We start from the raw sequence: 14,678 nt of genomic DNA on the forward strand, positions 1-14,678 counted from the left end.
ATGCGATTATCATTCCTTACGGTTTGTCCATTTGTGTCTAACCTCTTTCACTAAGCTGTCTTGGGCCACTGCTGGTTGCTGTCCTCCTGAGCAGGCAACATGGGCGGCCACTGCGTATGTGCCCGAATGGATAACTTGCTATTGGCTTGCTGGTAGACAACTTCGGTCATTGGGCATGCGACGTTGGGATGAGTCTGCTTTTGGCGAATCCTCCAGAATAGATGTACCAAGAGAAAAGAAAGTCGAAATGCAGAGAGGTTAAGCAGAAGGGAAAGCTTGGTTTGCTACTCTAGGCAGAAGAGCGGGGGGGGATTTAAGAAAGTAGAGAGATATAGAGAGAGAGAGCACAAACACACAATCACTGCCGGTCAGTGTCACCGCAGGCTATTTACATCACATTATCACTTGTAGCATAACGAACACCAATTCAGGCTACAGCCGCTTGTGCGGGACCGTTGTCAAGGTCTGTGCCGAGATGACACAACGTGTGACACAAGGTGACGCAGCCTTAAATATATTAAAGTGATAGCGCCCCATCCACAACAGACACCTCCGCGTCGAACCCGGCCGCTTGATGGAGAACCCTTGCAGTGAAGTTGCAGCCATGATACTATAAGTAATACTGCGGAGTTTCAACTGGGCTGCAGTGATTACAAGGTATACTGTGCCGGGGCATTATTTGGCATGGGGATTGGTAGCAAGGTTGTCACTTCGTATATATGCGTTGTGAATACGGTGTGTCGCTGCAATACTTGAATGTTAATAGTATTAACGGCGACATTGATCGTGATATGGGTTCTGCAGGAACTGTTTGAGAATAGACAGCTTTCAAAATGTACCATATTGCTTTACAGGAGATACGAGCAATGCCAACCTCTGTATGTGTTCTGCAGCCTTTGCTGCAGGCCACAAGAGCAAACCACCTTAGCGGAGAGAAATGTCCTCAATACGATCTGAAAGGACAACGCGGTCTTTGTTTCGAACCCGTTTCTAACAACGCGGCATTCACCGATCCGGTATTCGGAATAGGATGCATTCCAGTGGGAGGGGCTGACAAGGCAAACTTGAAACGGACCAAGTTACTTTCAGGGGCCGTGGCAAAGATGAGTCGAGACGAAAGGCAACGCTCCCACTTGTCGAAGGCGAGCTCCATCCGAGGCGACCTTAAGCCATCGAAAGTGACCGGAGCGTGCGGTCAAGGGCGAATACGGCAGCGCCTGGTATCACAGGGGCCCCGCAGGAGGCCGAGCCATGCCGTTCGCCCTCCGCTGCGCCCGTGGCCGTCTCAGTGGCCGGGCCGCCGTTTGACATGACATGCCTCGGTGGCCTCCCGATCGCCGCCGGGTGCGCGCGCCTGCCGGACGGCGAGCCCAACCGCGCCGAGCGCACGACTCTCACTCCGGCAGGTTTATGTTTTTTTTTTTCGCTCGTCTCTTCTCAGACGCAGTGTCTCTCGACGCTCAAAGTTTTCTTTTGTTGATGTGCCTAACCCTTGTCGTTGTGCCCTCCCTGTATCCTTTCGTTTTTCTTTTTCGTTCCAATATTTTCTTGTTTTACTTAACAGCGTTATATTTTACTCTCCCTGGGTGGCCTTGCCACTATATTTTGAAAGTATATTAAACATCCAGAGTATGAAGTCGATGTTTCGACGACGTCTCGTCTGGCCGGGAGGAGGCATGTTGAATGAATTAAATAGGGAGAACGCCGATCAAAAGGATAGATTAAGAACTTTTTAAACGTTTCGGTTTCCGTACGCAAGCCTTGTTTGCAGAAAAAAGTTATGTGAAGGAGGCTTCCGCATTGAAGCATAGACGTTATAAAAGATTTTAACCTATCCTTTCCGGTCGGCGCTTTCGCTGTTAATTCGTTCATGTCCAGAGTATATACCGTCGTGGGTATTCAGGCTAAAGACATGCTCTCCAGGCCGGCCTCTCCGCCTTTCGCTTCATTATAATCTACTCCTTTTCGTCGTTATTCTAATAATTGCTTTTTGTTAGAGTTCTGTTCGTTGAAAGATTGAGTATCGCGTTTTAGAGAAATCGATTGTTACAAACCAATGAGCCAGTGGCGTGACTGTCGCACTTAGCAGATAATAATAATAATAATAATAATAATAATAATAATAATAATAATAATAATAATAATAATAATAATAATAATAAGTTTCTACGGAAGCTGTATGTGCAGATTCAAATATGAGCGTGTTTGAAATAATGGTACAACAGCAGTAAACGATAACAAAAATGGTATTACTAATCTGGGTCCCTACTCACTAAGTTTCTCTCACGTATAGACCCTCCATTAGAGCGTTCGAATAGTGAAATGTACAAATGGAATAACATATTGATAAAAAACACATTTAAAAGCAATACCTAATATTGTTACAGCGCAACGAAGAGTGAAACCAGTCAGAAGAAGACGATTTGACGTTTAAAGGTGGAATCGGCCTCGCCAACCATCTTGTTTATGCCTCGTTGCCTCTCTTGTAAATATTGTATATACATCTTCATATATGACTTCTGCAACGTAACAAATCGGTGGAGGTGCTGGGTGCCCGCGACAAACAACAACGGAGCTCCGCAGTGGTCGTCACCTCCGACTGGGCAACATGACGGACGAAACAGGACCTGACAACAAATTACGGGGTTTTACGTGCCAAAACCACTTTCTGATTATGAGGCTCGCCGTAGTGGAGGACTCCGGAAATTTCGACCACCTGGGGTTCTTTAAGGTGCGCCTAAATCTAAGTACACGGGCGTTTTCGCATTTCGCCCCATCGAAATGCGGCCGCCATGGCCGGGATTCAATCCTGCAACTCGTGCTCAGCAGCACAACACCATAGCCACTGAGCAATCACGGCGGGTCAGGACCCGACATGGCGCGTCCCATATCAACGCTTACAACCCCGACGGTTGTGCTGGCTCAGCCGCGGGATCCAGGAAAGTTCTGCGGCACCGAACATCTCGACATGGAAGACTGGATCGCTACGTATGAGCGTGTAAGTGCCCCCAACAAATGGGATCCGACGATTATGTTGGCTAACTTGGTCATCTACCTAACAGGCACGACGAAGGTGTAGCATGACAACCACGAGGAAGAGCTTAATGAATGGGACACGTGCACAAAGAAGCTAAGGGACTTGTTCGGCCGTCCCGCCGGGCGGAAGAGCACTGCTAAGAAAAAACTAGCGACCCGTGCCCAGACGTCCACAGAATCATACGTCCCTTACATCCTGGACGTGCTGGCTCTGTGTCATAAGGCCGGCGGCGGCTGAGTCAGACAAGGTTGGGCATGTACTGAAGGGGATCGCTGACGGTGATTTCAACCTGTTCATGTGCAAAAATTACGAAACACTACCGGCCATCATACAAGAGTGTGAACACTTTGAGCAAGCCAAGAGCTGCCACTTTGCAACGCCATTCATACGTCTCCCGAACACAGCTCCGATATCCACTTGGGACGACAGGCTAGGAGTGCAGCGACCATCATCAGATGACCTGACGCAAATAGTGCGGCGAGAACTTGAAGCCATGGCTCCTGCAGCCTTTTTTTCCCGCCCCAGGGTGCCGAACAACTCTCCTACAGCACCTTTTGTGCAGACAATAGTCCGCGAACAACTATCTAATCTTGGAGTTCATTCTGTATGTGCCGTTGCCGCTTCACAGCTATCTCATGCTCCAGGTCCATCGACTGGACCGCGGTATCGTGCACGCTGCCGAAATCAAGCCGGGTGGCGAACTGCAGATGATCGGCCAATCTGCTTTGCCTGCCGGCGAATCGGTCACGTTGCTCGCCAACGTAACAACCATACTGTCTCCTCCCGTCTCCGAGCTCCATTCATCAGTTATTATCGCCCCGAACAGAGCGAGCGTCGTTACCAGCCTCCATTGGCACCGCAACAGCCAAACAATGATGCTCGTGCTCCTTAGAAAAGTCCCTCGTCGTCATTACGACTTCACCAGTCCCGTTCGCCACCCACCGTCCCCGATGCAGCTCCGATGCCTGTCCGAAAAACTAAGCGATGCAGCTCCCGGAGGTGACGCTGCATTGACGACTCGACCACAATACCCTCTGATCACTTTGCCGACCAAACAGAACGTTATAGTCGTTGGCGTCAGTGTCCCAGCATTTATTGACACTGGCTTGCACGTATCCATGATGAGTGCTCATTTGCGCCGCCGCCTGAACAAAGTTCTCTCACCCGCTGCATCACGCACCTTCGGCGTTGCCGACGTTGCCGACGCCTACCGTGCTTGGTATGTGCAACGCTCGCAATGGCATCGCGGGGCGCATAACGACTGTTTTGTTTGCTGTTTTGGAACAATGTCCTTACGACGTTATACTCGGCTTAAACTTTTTATCGTCCCATTCAGCCTTCTTTGATATCGTGTCTAGTGTCACTCAGCTTGAACTGCCCTACGGCTGCTATAGTTCACCAGTCACACAACCACGGTTATGCTCTCCCGGAAACATCCGCCTGTCGCCCAAAGCCACTACGTACGTCCCTGTACTATCGTTCCCATGTGTTCCTGACGGCGTCTATGTAGTATGTCCCGCCGCTAACATACTGCTTGAAAGAAATTTGGCCGTTCCCCATACCGGTGCTCACTGTTACAGACAGACTTCGCTTCCTCTCCTTAATTTTAACTGCTCGACTCAGAATCTTCCCAGCGGCATTTCTTTGAGCGACCGCCTGCGATCGATTGCGAGATATCGGCTCTTGACGCGGAAATTCTGCCGCCCTCTACAGTAACGTCCGATCCACCGACTCTTACAGACGAATTCAGCAAGATGTTGAACCTGTTCTTCCGACACAAGGTGCTGACCTCCGCCATCTCTTGGCAACTTACCGCGACATTTTTTACCTTGACGGCCGCCCTTTAACCCAGACATCGGTGGTCACCCATCGCATTTACACTGGAGACGCCAATGCGATACGCCGCCGGCCGTACCGTGTTTCACATGCTGAACGACAAGTGATACTACGAGAAGTCGATAAGATGTTGACCAAAGACGTTATCGAGCTACGTTACAGTCCGTGAGCATCCCCTGTTGTCCTTGTCAAGAAGAAGCACGGCAGTTGGCGCCTTTGTGTAGATTACAGACACCTAAAGAAAATCACACGCAAGGATGTCTACCCCTTCCCGCGTATTGATGACGTCTTCAACTGTTTGCGTGGAGCCAAATACTTTTCATCAATAGACCTTCGATCAGGCTATTGGCAAACCTCGCTAGATGACATGGATCGTGAGAAAACTGCCTTCGTAACACCTGACGGCCTCTACCAATTCAAGGTTATGCCGTTCGGCCTTTTTAATGCCCCGGCAACCTTTGAAGGAATCATGGACTTCTTACTTCTGGGCTATAAATGGTCTACGTGCCTGTGTTATCTAGACGATGTCATAGTCTTTTCACCAACTTTCACGAGTCATCTAACGCATCTATCAGTTATTCTTGCTGTTTTTCGACGCGCCCGCCTGCAATTGAACTAATCCAAATGCCACTTCGGACGTCGTCAAATTACCGTTCTTGGCCATCTCGTCAGTGCCGCTGGCGTTTAACGCTACCCTCACAAGATTCTCGCTGTCCAGAACTTTCCTGTTCCGTTTTCCGCCACAGAAGTAAGAAGCTTTGTTGGGTTATGCTCACATTTCCGTCGTTTTATCAATAATTTCGCCGAAACCCATAACACTACGTCGACAGCTGTCGAGCTCGCGGCTCTCTGCGACGCGCTTAACGTGATAAATGCTGAAAGTGCTCGAAAATGGGCAGTCTTCTACGATTCAAGGCCGGCTTTGCAATGTGTGCAGTCGTTTCTCCGACATGAAACTCCCGATCAGCTCACGTGCAAGATCGTGGAACTTGTCCATCACTTGAGAGAAAAAGGCCATCATATCTCTTTTCAATGGATACCAGGCCGTTGCGGTATCACTGGAAATGATGACGCAGATAAGGCAACTCGGACGTCAAACGAAGAAGACCACCGCATCCCCACTCCTCTCTCAAGGACCGACGCTGCGACACAACTTCGCATTCTAGCTCGCACGACCTCCTTAGCAGAGTATAATACCATACATACAAAGCGCACAAGACTGCGCAGACTAAACCCTTAACTGCAACTCAGACCTCCGGCTGGACTGCACCTATGCGAAGCGTCTCTTCTGTGCCGGTTATGGCTTGGAGTTGCCTTCACGAATGCCTACTCAGGACTAATTGGAATGGCTGATATTCCTGCATGTGATGCTTGCGGATGCGAGGGGAACATTGACCCCTTATTGTGCCAGTGTCCTCAATTTCAAGAACAAAGACAATCTTTGTAGAACACATTGAGGAAATTAGATGATCGTCTTCTGAGTGAACAGACAGTACTAGAGCACCGTGCACACCGATCAACGGCTCAGAAGGCAGTGAAGGCCCTTTTGTGCTTTCTCAGAACGTGGTCTGCGCGAGTGGCTGTACTCAAGTATTGTCCATGCACGTCTCTATACCTTCTCTCCCTTCTCTTTCTCCCTTCCCCAGCGTACAGTAGCCAACCAGACTCTTGACTTGGTAACATCCATGCCTGCCTTATATTGTTTTCTATCTCTCGCCGAGACCGCTCGCCCACTCACCGACTTACTTAAGAAGGACGTTTCTTTGACATGGAGCCTTACTCAAACCAAAGCCTTCTCTGGCCTCGTACGCTTGCTCACGGCTTCCCCATTGCTGGCTCATTATGGTCCATCTGGTGCTACTGAACTTCGGAGATTACGTCGGAGATTACGCTCCGAAGGACCAGAATGTTTTACTCGTTGTACCACGCCATCTCTGGATGTCAGTTCTTGAGCAGTTGCATGATGCCCCTACTACAGGCCACCTCGGCGTTTCGCGTACTTACGACCGTGTACGGCGCCGCTACTACTGGCCAGGCCTGTACCGCTCCGTGCACCGCTGCGTTGCAGCCTGTGCGCTCTGTCAGCACCGCAAGAAACCTGCTGTGCTGCCCGCTGGACGCCTTCACCCCATCGAAGTGCCCTCAAAACCGTTCATTTGCGTCGGTCTCGAACTTCTCGGCCATTTTCCCACATCGACGTCTGGCAATAAGTGGGTTGTTGTTGCGACTGATTACGCGACCCGGTACGTGGTCACGTGAGCTTTGCGCACAAGCTGTGCAACTGAGGTGGCAGAGTTACATGACGTCATCTTCCATTAAGGTGCATCCCGGCAGCTCCTCACTGAGCGGGGCCGAACCTTCTTGTCCCGGGTAGTTGAAGCCCACACTTCGCTCGTGTTCTGCCGAGCACAAGCTTTCCACCTCTACCACCCGCAGACAAACGGATTGACGGAGCGGCTCAAACGCACATTGACAGAAATGCTGTCTATGTACGTTTCTGACGATCACAGTGATTGGGACAGCACGTTACCCTTCGTAACCTTCGCCTATAATTCGTCCCGTCATGAGACCGCTGACTTTTCAACCTTTTGCCTTCTGTTCGGCCGCCACCCTCCTTTGCCCTTTGACACACTGGTTCCTGCCTCGACGAACACTTCCACTGAATATCCTCAAGACGCATTCGCCCGCGCTCACACAGCACGCCAGAATCCCGGCTCCCGGGTCACTGAGCCTCAGGCCAACCAAAAGATCCGGTACGACAGCCGACATCGGGACGTTCGATTTTCTCCTGGCTCTGTTGTCCTCCAATGGACACCATGTAGCCGCGTTGGCCTGTTTGAAAGGCGGCTGCCGCGCTACACGGGGCCCTACGTGATATATATTTTATTTATTTATTTATTTATTTATTTTGAAGACCGTAAATGCCCCGAAAGGCATTACATAGCGGGGGATACATCTCATACATGATATGTCAACACAATAAAAACGACCGAAGACAACAATCAAGCACATATTTCGGTAAAAGATACAGTTTGTAAAAAAAAGGAAGAAGGAAAAACGAAAAGAAATTAGGGTGAGAGTACAGGGTACAATTCACATTTGCTATACATGGCATGCTTCTACAAGGCACACGCGGCAGGTGAGTGTTGGAAAAATGCACATTTAAAAAATTATATATATACATTTACAGGCCAGGCAAGAAGTGGCAGCTGAGCATTTTATACATTTAAATATGTGCGCAGAGCAGATTGGAAGGCAGACGGGCCAGTGATTGTTACAATATCTTGGGGTAGGGCGTTCCATTCATTCACTGATAACACCAAAGGGGAATATTGGAATTTTTTGGCCCCAGCAAATATGGGAGACACTTTGCATACATGGTCATTGCGGTTGGACAGATAATAAGCGGGCAAGATGGGAGCAGATGAAAAAGATGAACTGCAATAGTAAAGGGAGTGCAAAAAAGACAGACGGAAATATTTCCGTCGTGTGTCAAGATCCGGAAGATTAAGGGTCTGCTTTAATGCCGACGCACTTTGGTATGAAGAGTAGGAGCGCAAAATAAAGTGGGCAGCCTGATTTTGAATTGATTCGATGCAATCAGAAAGGTTAGCTGTATGAGGGTTCCGAATAATCGAGGTGTAATCGAGGGCTGCTCTGTAAGGGAAAAGTATGCACGAAGTCTTGTGTCACTGTTTGCAATGTACAGATGGCGCTTTAAAAAGCCAAGTTTTTTCAGTGCCTTGTTAGTAATATGCTAAACATGCATGGCCCAGCTTAAATCAGATGTAAGAATAATGCTCAGATATTTAAAAGAAGAGGTTCGTTCGGGTATGTAATTGCGTAGAGTGTATACGTTGGACGGAAAGCTTAACTTGGAAGAAAATATCATGACCTTTGTTTTATCTGCATTAATTTCCGTCTTCCATGCGCGACATCACTCAGCTAATGTGGATAAATCTTTTTTGTAATATGCCAACCCCATCATGGGTGGTTATCTGTCTGTAAATTACACAATCATGGGCAAACAGCCATATTGTTGAAGATATATTCATAGCTATGTCCTTAATATATATTAGGAATAATAAGGGGCCTAACATTGACCCTTGAGGCACCCCTGACCTAACGCTGCAGAAAGTAGATTGGTTGTTATTAATATTTACTGATTGAGACCGACCAGAAAAGAACTCGCTAATCCACTGGGTAGTTTTTTCATCTAACTTAAGGCTGTTTATTTTCATGATTAGCCGTTTATGGGGAACACGATCGAAGGCTTTCGAGAAGTCAATAAATATTGCGTCAGTATAAAGCAAATTGTGCAAAGAGTCATGTAGGTCAGTGATTAGTTCGAGCAACTGCGTTTAGCAAGACCGTTTGTATCTGAAGCCATGCGGATTTTCGAATAACATATTATTTGCATTAAGATGACCCATAATGTGTGATTAAATTATGTGCTCAAGGAGTTTACAACAAACTGATGTCAGTGAAATTGGGTGTAATTGCTTGGACAGGAGGGCTCACCAGATTTAAATATGGGTATGATATGGCCAGATTTCCAATCATCTGGAACAAAGCTGGTATCCAGTGATTGTTGGAAAATTGGACACAGTAAAAACGTTGATACGTGGGAAGTTAGGTTTAGGAGTTTTGAGCTGACGCCATCCGGTCCAGGACTGGAGCTAAGTGGGAGCCTGTCAATAGCCCATGAGATAGAGAGAGAGAAGGGAAGAAGGAAAGGCAGGGAGGTTAATCAGACTGAGTCCAGTTTGCTACCGTATACGTGGGGAGGGGAATAGGGAATGAAATAGAGAGATAGAAAACATGAGTATATACCGCACTTTCACATGCGCTAAGATGTAGGATGTCTATAGTCGGGCACTCAAGTCTGTTGCCTTCAGGTAGTGAAAAAGCGCTCGAACTGCTTTCTGGGCTAATGAACTGTGAGGCCAGGCTCCCAAGATCTTTGCTTCCGTAAATGGCCTGTCATCCAGTCTATTCAAGGCACGCTGGAGAGTCTGATGTTGATTATCAAAGCGAGAACAGTGGACAGAAGATGACTGACGGTCTCTTCACACTTGCACTTAGCGCACATTGGTGAGTCCGCCGATAGCTGTAGGTGTTAGTGAATGCTACTCCTACCCACAGCCGACACAGCAGTGTTGCGTCACATAGTGAAAGGTTTGATGGTAATTTAAGTTTCTGTGATGGGTCGAGGCTGTATAAACGACATTTTGAGTTTTGTGGCGTATGCGAGTAACTTAACGTGATGGTATGAGCGAGATTTGGAGCTCTCTTGCAGCGTCTATACTCTTGATAAAGTATAAGGAGTGTCGGTGCGCCATCTTGGGCACGTCGAGCACCGTCATCAGCGAGGTGATTACCAACGACGCCACAGTGTCCTGGTAGCCACGGAAATGTGATAGCATGTCCTCGTTCAGAAGCGCAATGGCAAGTTTCGTTGATTTGTGACACCAGCTGTTCATAATTGCCACGTCGTAAACCTCGCAAGCTCTGGAGGGGTGCTTTCGAATCACAAAATATTGCCAATTTGTTGGGCGGTTCTTTTTCAATGTATTCGACAGGTGCGCGAAGAGCGGCCAGTTCGGAACCTGTTGATGTCGTTACGTGCGAAGTCTTAAACTTGATGATGACCGATTGTGATGGTATAACAATGGCGCCCATCGAATTTTCCGAGACGGAACCGTCCGTGTAAACATGGATTCGGTTAGCGTACGAACAATGCAAAAGTTCCAATGTGATCTGCTTGAGAGCCGCGGTGGTCAGGCTATATACCTTTCTTCACTATTCCTGGAACAGCAAGGCACACAGGAGGCTTTTTCAAGCACCACAGAGGGGATGGCGTTGTTGTTGCGGGTGAGTACCTCAATGACAAAGAGTGCTGGTTAGCCGCAATTGATCTGGAGAACACTGCCTTGGGCCTTTTCTCAGGCAAGCGAGCGAGATGGTGGTCAGGGACTCTGGATATATGGCGAACATGCGCCCGGAGTGCGTCGATAGCTATATGGGTCGTTATCGGGTGGTCTCTCGCGGTGGCAATTGTAGCTACGGATGAAGCATTTCGAGGTAGCCCCAGACATGTTCGAAGGGCTTGGCCTTGAATGCTCTGTAGGACATGGATGTTAGTTTTGTAAGCATAGGAAAGCACTGGTGTGCTATATCGCAAGTATACTAGGAAGAGCGTCCTGTATAGTTGAAGCATAGATGCCACGGATGTGCCCCACGTTTTCCTGGCAAGAAACCTTAGTATATGGGTGATAGAAGTAAGCCTCTTCTTCAAGTATGAGATGTGGGGGCTCCACGAACGCCTAGGAATAATAACGCCTAGGAATCGGTGAGATCTGACATAGGAAATTGCTTGGTGGTCAATAGAAATGGGGTACCAGGTCATGGACTTGTGGGTAAAAGCGACTAAGGCGCACTTCTCGGTCGCAATGCTGAGGCCTTGAGCACGCAGGTACGATGGTGTTAGGGTCACTGCTTTTTGGAGCCGTGCACGCACCTGGAGACGTGTAACTGCCGACGCCAATATGCATATGTCGTCAGCATATATGGAAATGTTCGCTGTATGTGGTGGAATGTCGGCAAGTCCAAGGATTGCAAGGTTGTACAAAGTGGGGCTAAGAACCCCACCCTGCGGGACGCCGCGGCAAGTGTAATGGTCAGCGGTTCAGCCATCTGCATTGTGAACAAAGAAGGATCTTTTGAATAGATAGCTCCGAATCCACCGAAGCATGCGTCCACCAATTCCATTATTTTCCAGGGTATCAAGGATGTCTTCATGCCTAACATTATTATAGGCGCTTTTCACATCGAGGAATAGCCCGTGCTACACCTGCTGCAGTAACGGTGATGGGCTCGCTTGGGTGAGTTATCGTAGAAAGAGAGACGGTACAAGACTGGTCAAGTGGCGGTTCGTCGGTAAAAGCTTGGCTGAAACTATTGTTCAAGAGGTAACCACATGCTTCGCTGGGCACAATGCAGCCATCAGCGTCCTTTAGAGTTATTACAGTGCCCGTATCTTTAGGATTAATTACCCGCCAAAACTTTTTGGATCAGATTTTAACAAAGGGGGTAGGGTATAATTGAAGTGATGATCTTTAGCTTCTACAACTGTTTTTTTCTGATTCACGAGATAATTTTTTATATTTTTTCCAGCCATAATCAGTTTTAGTTCGCGAGGCCTTATTATACGCTCTTTTCTTTTCATTAAGACAATGTTTGACTTGTTTTGTAAGCCAGGGAGCATTCGTCCTTGATGTGAATGAAATCTCAGGGATGCACGTATTTTCGATTTTCTTAAGGAAGTCACCGAAGACTATCCAATTGTCATTAGTTGTACGATTAATAAATTCGTTTGAAAAGGAGCTTGCAAACTCGGTAGCAAGTTATTCACTTTTCCACAATCGGCCTTTTTGTAATTAATTGTACCTTTGGCTTTCTTGGCTTATTAGCAAGTGGTTGTGGGTGTGAACAATGTACTATACTATGGTCACTTATTTCTTCAAGAACATGAACTACAGCATTAGTTTTATTGTTCGTTAGGAATAAATCGAGGATGCGTTCGCCTCGTGTTGGTTCCTTTACCAACTGAGTTAAGTGAAACAAGTTTAATGCTTGAAGGAAGCGAGATACCTCGAGCCGGGCGGGTGTTAATGGTGATGATGGCGTTGACCAGTTAATAGCGGGGTAGAAGTCGCCGCCAAGCAACAAAACACACTGAGGAAATTTAGTATAAATAAATTCAAGCACACTGGTCACGCGATCAACAAAAACGGGTTTGTTGTCAGGAGGTCGATAACATACGCCGATAATGCACATGCGGCCTTCAAATCGGGCTCTTACAAATAGTAGCTCAAGAGGGGTATCAATAACTACAAGAGAAGGTTGATAAAGGGTCCTTATTGCTGTCAAGGCACCACCTCATCTAGACAAAATTAAGTTCCATCTTTACGAAATATTGAGAAGTAATCAGGAAGCAATAACTCGCTATTTCGTATGTCACCCCAGAGCCAAGTTTCTGTGCCTAGTACGATATCAACAGAGCCCGTGTGAACTATTGAAAGTAATGAATAAACCTTATTTATAATGCTGCGAAAGTTAGCCAGAAGAATAGATAAGTTATGTACCCTTCTTCTAACAAGCTCGATTCGTACAGTTTGTCAATCTGAGTTGCGTGGTTGCGGTGTGTCTGCCTGAATTACACGGGCGGAAACCACGTCATAGCAGTAGATGTGCGCCCTTTAAGCTTCAATTCGTTGTATCGTATCGTGTAGCGGTCATCCTTCCCTTTATTTTGTTTAGCGAAGTCACGCACCATTTTCCTTGCAAACTGTGTTTTGGGGGAAAGAGGTTCCTCAAGCCAGATCTTAGGTTCAACACCTCTGAATTTATGCGCATTGCGAAGAAGTCTGTCTTTCGTCTTGAAATTTTGGAAATTTATAATTAACGGACGCGTAAAATCAGGTCGAGGCTGCCAGATTCGACGCGCGCGTTCAATGTCTTCAGTGTGCAAAGTTATATTTAGGTGAGTGGAACAGAAATCTCTTACTAACTTCTCGCTAGCCTCATAGTCCTCCTTCTCAACTTCAGCTAAACCTTTGATAAGCAGATTGTTTCTTCGAGAACGATTATTCAGGTCATCTACAACATCTTTTAAGTCGCCATTCGTACGTGACAAAGTTATTTTAACTTCTTCAAGCGAGTCATTAACAGCTTTAACACCGGTGGCGATTTCAGGTACAATAGGTAGATATTTTTCAACTGCGCAGTCTCGGGACCTAATATCGGCAACATCTCGCTGGATTTCTTTCAGAATAGTAGCAGTGGTGTCAAAATTCTTTTTATTGGCTACCATGAATGCTTTCAGTAGCTCACATACATCATTTACTTTGGGGCCAGGGTTGGCTTCAATGTCCCCAGCACAGACCAACACCAGCGCTAAGCAAATTGACAGGGAAAGCGAGGGCTTGGGGCAGACGACACAGATTAAGCTGACTACTGCATTTGAGCGCTCAGTTAGATCAACCTTGTTCCAGTGGCAGGTACTGAAGGCCCCGATACGAACCCTGTAAGTAACTATGTCAAACCCCATCATTCAAAGAGGTACATAAATGTAGGGCAAAAAACAGCAATATGGGGATAAGCAGCAACGGTACTAGTTAAAGAAAATTAATATGGGGTGTTAAGTGCTACTACATGCCTAAAACACAGCAGTGAAACGTTAGAACGGTGTCGTGCGTGACCGCATATCCCGGAGGGCCATAGCAGTGCCTTTTATACGGTGCGGTGGCGCTGGACCGAGGAGTCACAGCGCAGGCGCAGAAGCTTTCCCTTACAGGACAGCGACGTCAGTCGGTCGACACGTGGGCCAGGCCGTATCTTCACAGTCGCGGTAGGTCGACGCACGAGCAGTAGGCGGCGGCGATGGCAGAAATCTAGAACACAGCAGTGAAACGTTAGAACGGTGTCCTGCGTGCCCGCATATTCCCCGCATATTGACCGCACATTGTTGCGTTCTCCAGAGTAGCGTACTCCACCTCTGCGGAGTTGTTGCGACGCCTGTTTATCGAAGCTCGACCGACGTTACTATTGGGTAGCGTGGCGTTGTCGGCGTGCTGGAGGCATCCGGTAGAGCATGGCGACCAGGCAAGGACGAGACGATTTCTCGTGCGAAACTTGCACGGTTTATTCAATGGTTAGTGATAGATGAGAAGAAGAGAATGAAGTTTAAAAAAGTACGTTGCGGGGCCCTTTAAATAGGCCCACTAAAGTCGTAGGCGGCATC

Source organism: Dermacentor variabilis, chromosome 4 (genome assembly GCF_050947875.1).
Source record: "Dermacentor variabilis isolate Ectoservices chromosome 4, ASM5094787v1, whole genome shotgun sequence".
In the NCBI taxonomy this organism is placed as follows: Eukaryota; Metazoa; Arthropoda; class Arachnida; order Ixodida; family Ixodidae; genus Dermacentor; species Dermacentor variabilis.